This window comes from Oryx dammah, unplaced genomic scaffold (genome assembly GCF_014754425.2).
Source record: "Oryx dammah isolate SB20612 unplaced genomic scaffold, SCBI_Odam_1.1 HiC_scaffold_11189, whole genome shotgun sequence".
Lineage (NCBI taxonomy): Eukaryota > Metazoa > Chordata > Mammalia > Artiodactyla > Bovidae > Oryx > Oryx dammah.
In genome coordinates this window covers 885-6,880 of record NW_024080582.1, presented here as the reverse complement: position 1 = coordinate 6,880, position 5,996 = coordinate 885, and the positions used below count along the sequence as shown (strand labels likewise).

Here is a 5,996-nt window from a genome sequence, read left to right as displayed (position 1 = left end):
AAGAATGGAACTGGAGGAATCAATCTTCCTGACTTCAGACTATACTACAAAGCTACAGTCATCAAGCCAATATGGTACTGGCACAAAGACAGAAATATAGATCAATGGAACAAAATAGAAAGCCCAGAGATAAATCCACACACCGAAAGACACCTTATCTTTGACAAAGGAGGCAAAAATATACAATGGATAAAAGAGAATCTCTTTAACAAGTGGTGCTGGGAAATTGGTCAACCACCTGTAAAAGAATGAAAGTAGAGCACTTTCTAACACCACACAAAAAGATAAACACAAAATTGATTAAAGATCTAAATGTAAGACCAAAAACTATAAAACTCTTAGAGGAAAACATAGGCAGAACACTCTCTGACATAAATCACAGCAAGATCCTCTATGACCCACACCCAGCGTAATGGAAATAAAAACAAAAATAAATAGGACCTAATTAAGCTTAAAAGTTTTACACAACGAAGGAAACTATAAGCAAGGTGAAAAGGCAGCCTTCAGAATGGGAGAGAATAATGGCAAATGAAACAAATGCCAAAGAATTAATCTCCAAAATATACAAGCAGCTTATGCAGCTCAATACCAGAAAAATAAGTGACTCAAACAAAAAATGGGCCAGAGAACTGAACAGACATTTCTCCAAAGAAGACATACAGATGGCTAACAAACACATGAAAAGATGCTCAACATTACTCATTATCAAAGAAATGCAAATCAAAACCATAATGAGGTACCATCTCATGCCAGTCAGAATGCTGCTGCTGCTAAGTCAGGTCAGTCGTGTCCAACTCTGTGTGACCCCATAGACCGCAGCCCACCAGGCTCCCATCCCTGGGATTCTCCAGGCAACAATACTGGAGTGGGTTGCCATTTCCTTCTTTGGCACATGAAAGTGAAAAGTGAAAGTGAAGTCGCTCAGTCGAGTACGACTCTTTGTGATCCCATGAACTGTAGCCTACCAGGCTCCTCTGTCTATGGGATTTCCCAAGTAAGAGTACTGGAGTGGGTTGCCATTGCCATCTCCAGCCAGTCAGAATGGCTGCCGTCAAAATGTCTACAAAAAATAAATGCTGGAGAGGGTGTGCAGAAAAGGGAACCCTCTTACACTGTTGGTGGGAATGCAAATTAGTACAGCCACTTTGGAGAACAACGTGGAGTGTCCTTTACAAATTGAATGTACAAATGCCATATGACCCAGCAATCCCACTGCTGGGCATACACACCAAAGAAACCAGAACTGAAAGAGGCACATGTACCCCACTGTACATTGCAGCACTGTATACAATAGCTAGGGCATGGAAGCAACCTAGATGTCCATCTGCAGATGAATGGATAAGGAAGTTGTGGTATATATACACAGTTATATGCCATATTACTCAGCTATTAAAAGGAATGCATTTGAATCAGTTCTAATGAGGTGGATGAAACTGGAGCCTATTATACAGAGTGAAGTAAGTCAGAAAGAGAAACACCAACATAGTATACTAACATATATATGGAATTTAGAAAGAAGGTAATGATGACCCTATATGCAAGACAGCAAAAGAGACACAGATGTAAAGGACGGACTTCTGGACTATATGGGAGAGGGCGAGAGTGGGACGATTTGAGAGAATAGCATTGAAACATGTATATTCCCATATGAGAAATAGATGTCCAATGAAAGTTCAATGCATGAAGCAGGGCACTCAAAACTAGTTCTCTCGGACAATCCAGAGGGATGGGATGGGGAAGGAGGTGGCAGGGAGGTTCAGGATGGGAGCCACATGTACACCAGTGGCTGATTCGTGTTGATGTATGGCAAACCCCACCACAATATTGTAAAGTAATCAGCCTCCAATTAAAATATATTAATATTTTAAAAAATAAAAAAATAGTGTACGGGAGCAAAACCTCCTGCACCACAAACGTAAGCTGCCTGTGCCTGAGTGTGCGCAGTCGCATCTAACTCTTTGGAGCCCATGGACTGGAGCCCACCAGGACCCTCTGTCCATGGGATTCACCAGGCAAGAATGCTGGAGTGAGTTGCCATACCCTTCTCCATGGGATCTTCCCGACCCAGGAAACAAACCCGCATCTCCTGTGTCTCTTGCATTGCAGGTGGATTCTTTACCACTGAACCACCTGGTAAGCACCAACTCCACTTTGCCAGGTAAATAAACATAACACCAAAACACAAAGGCTAAGAAAGGGGCTGGCGGCCCAGGGGCAGAGAGTCTGACCCACAGCAGGGCAGAAGGAGCAGGTGTGAATGTGCTGGAAGGGTGAATTCTCGCACTTTGACCCCTCAGAGTCCCCAGTCCTAACACTGCCCTGGGTGGGTGTATATATCCTGTCTGATACGTAAGGGGTAGAGGCTGTACCCAACTCTCAGCTCCTTCTTGTGTTTCTAGTAGCAGAGGGAGGTGATGCTTTCCCTCTGCCGGGGGTCAGAAGGCAAGAGTCTCTGAAACTGGAGCAAACGGGATGTGTGGGAGGTTGAGCATCTTCTCCTTGTGGAGTATGGGCGTGCGGACTCCTAGAGAAAGCCAGTTCTCTGAGCACGTGGTCTGGAAGTTTCTACTACTGACAACTCATTGATTCTTGCCCCTCTCCATGATGAGGAGAGGGGACCTTGGAGGCCCCGTAAGCTCTTCCCCAGTTTCCAGCCACCAAAAGAGGTCCTCAGAGAGGGCGGGGACAGGTGCGGGCCCCGCCCCTCCTGGGTTCTCCTCTCTGACCACTTTCAGTACAGCCGGAGGACAGCCTCAAGCTCTTAGGGAATGAAGCCCTTGCAGGGGATCTTGTTGTTGTTCAGGGTGAAGGCCACAAGGCACTGTGGGGTCACGTAGTTGAAGGGCTGAATGGTGATCTTGGCCAGCAGTTTCTCATGAAGCACCTTGCAGGCCGTATTCTTGAAGGCACTGGTGGCATCCATGTGGGTCCCTGCCTCTGTCAGGGCATTCACAATCTCCAGGCAGTTGTTGTGCTTCGTAATGTGCACTGGGGTGCTGTTGTCAAAGTCCCAGCTGTCTGGATCGACCCGGAAGTCGAGAGCACCTTGACCACTTGGGGCAAGGGAATCTGCCCCCTAGAAGTGGCCCACGTTCGTGGTCCAAATCCACCGCCACGTGCAGGAGTGGAGCCATTCTTGCTGAGAGGGGTGCAAACCCTCACTCTCTGGGGTTTCATGTCCTCCTGATCAGGATGGCACTCCACTTTCTCCAGCAGATAGAGCAGGTGTAGGATGATGTCCAGGGCCTTGGTGAACTGGGCTGAGTCCCTGGGCTCCTTGGGCTTGCCCCACTTCCCAGTCCCCTTTGCACAGCACCCACATGAGATCTGCAAAGCCGGTTGGCATGCCCAGGCTGCCCCTTGGCCAAGGGTTTCTGGAGCACTTAGGAGAAGAGTTCATCTGAGGATAGGAAGCTGCTGGCAATCAGAGCCTCCAGGTTATTCTGCTGCATGTCTAGGATGTATTTCCATGAGTGGATGCAGAGCTAAAAGCTGTTCCAGTCGGCCTACACAGCATCCTGGTAATGCATAGAGTAGGAAATGTCCGGGTGGGAGGGACCCAGGACCACTCTCAGGTCAACAGTGCCTGCTTGCACATCTCATCACACTGCATTTTGAGCACCTCCAATTCCTTGGTGGTGTTCACCTCCTTGGAATAGTCAGAGGCGAGGACCAGCTGGGACTCAGGTTTCGGCAGATACGTGTCCCCTGGTGACGCAGCTCCATGGCCCCTACCAAGAGTTTCAGGACCCTGAGCAGATCCCATTTCTTAGCCATGTAGGTGGCTCCCAGCAACTCCAAGGCTATCAGATGGCTTTTCAGCTGGTGCTCAGAGGTTCCCCTGAGGAGGAGCTTCAGCAGCATGAGCCCTGGGGCTGCACACATGCCTGACTGGTGGAGGTACCTCCTCAGGCCAGCCTTGGCTGCGTCTCCTCTCCAGCAGGCTGCTCTTGGGTGAGGTCCCCTGTCATGCGCCTGTGGTCCGTCACGTGGGCTGCCAGCAGCAGGGTCATGCCATAGCCATCCCGTTCCCTGTGGGCCTGGCACCTGAACTGCACCTACTGGACACCCAGGCTGCCGGCCTCGGTGAGGTCACGCAGGGCCTTGTTGCCCTTGACATTGCTTAGGTTCAGGTGGGAACCCTGCTCTAACCGGTAGATGGCGATCTGGCGATGGCCTGTGTAACGGTAGATCAGGAGGCATGTGTGTGCCTGCACTGGTTGGCCTCCCCCAGGTAGCCTGGTGCTCGCCCTCCGAGGATCGCTCCACATCCAGTTGCCCATCAAAGCAGGCAGCATGCAAGGGCTTCGAGAGGGTGCATGTGGTGTGGCTCTCCAAGTCCTCGCAGCACAGCAGGCTCTGCACCAGGTCCAGGTGGTCAGCGGCTGAGGCGGCCCACAGCGGCTGTGCACCCTTGATGGTCTCGTCACTGAAGTATACTGAGCCACCTGCCTCCAAGCTGGCGCCACCACCGGTACTTGACCGCATCTAGGTGGCTGTAATGGGAAGTGATGACAAGCGGCTTCCCCACCCTCACCCCCCATCCCCTTTTACCACTTTGCTCTTTTCAAATACTACCTCGATGGCTCTCACTCTCCAAATTCTAGATTTCCTTTTTGAGTAAGCATGCATAATAGAGGACCTAAAAGTCCATCAGAGTCATCATCAGCTTTAATGGTGGGAAAGATGGGAAGCCAGATCTTACTTGCAAATCTTTTCTCTTAAATGACCAATACAGCTCAATATGACACTTGGAAGGGAATCTATCTGAAAGGAAAATGCAGTCTTACATTGGCCTGAGGATGCGTCCATTAATTTGGATGAATTAACATATATGGTGGTTCTTAGAAGAACCTCTTCTTGGTGGCTCAGACAGTAAAGAATCTGCTTGCAACGCAGGAGACCTGGGTTTGATCCCTGGGTCAGGAGATCCCCTGGAGAAGGGAATGGCAACCCACGCCAGTATTCTTGCCTGGAGAATCCCACGGACAGAGGAGACTGGCTGGCAACTGTCCATATGGTTGCAAAGAGTTGGACATGACTGAGTGACTACAATTGCACTTTCATCCCCAGCAAAGGAATTACTAATGTTTACAGGATGCATATCATCCTAAGAAGAAGGTAAAAAATCATTTGGGAAGATGGAGCAAACTGGAAGAGGAAATGGGAGAATTAGTCACTTTCTCTTTCTCCAAACCCTCCTCCTCCTTTCTCTGCTGTCTCCCCTCGTTTTGCTCCCTTTCCATGGCAGCTCTTCATCTTCACACCTCAATCTGACTCCTAGTAAGGGCGAAGCTGTGATCTTCAAGATGGGCAGTTAAACAGTAGATTTCCCTGCAAAGAAGGACAAAGAGACAGTAATGAATTATCTCCCTGTGTGAGGTGTGTGTTTGTCATGCCCTAGCTCTGATTCCATTTCATGCTTAGCCTAGATTTTGACCTCCAAGAATATTTTCTTATCCACAAACTATACAGCTGGGAAAGCAGAGATGATAAAGCAATATTATTAAGGAATAACTGGGAAAGGAAACCCAGGAGTCATCTAATTCTACATTTTTCCTGAAGACAGCTAGCCTTCCCTAACCATTTTGCCAATAAAGCAGATGCCATCCAGTAGCTACCCAGGGTTGAAACAGTACAACTCTACATGCTGTTCAACTCCCCTACATTATTCACTGAGGGCTTCTTTTCCTGAGCCCAGGGAAGACCACAGAAGCTTGCACAAGTACCTGGCAGTGTGTTTTCAGTTTACAGCCCTTCATATGGGGATGTGCAATGGTAGTTGCACAGAATTCTGCAAGCAGCAGCTGTGGTTGTTTATGGAGTGTCAGGACCAGAATGTGACCTACCACATCAGGGGCAAGGTGGCCAAAATAATGTGACTATGTATGCAAAATCCACTACAATATTGTAAAGTAATTATCCTCCAATTAAAGTAAATTAAGTACTTTTAAAAAAAAGAAAAAAAAAAGACTCTGACTCTATGCCACCTCCCA

At 48.4% G+C, this 5,996-nt stretch overlaps 1 pseudogene; it reads right to left on the bottom strand.

The window, feature by feature from the left end:
- Positions 1-2,731: 2,731 nt before the first annotated feature.
- On the bottom strand, positions 2,732-4,488 carry LOC120860769 (annotated as a pseudogene).
- Between the last annotated feature and the right edge of the window lie 1,508 nt (positions 4,489-5,996).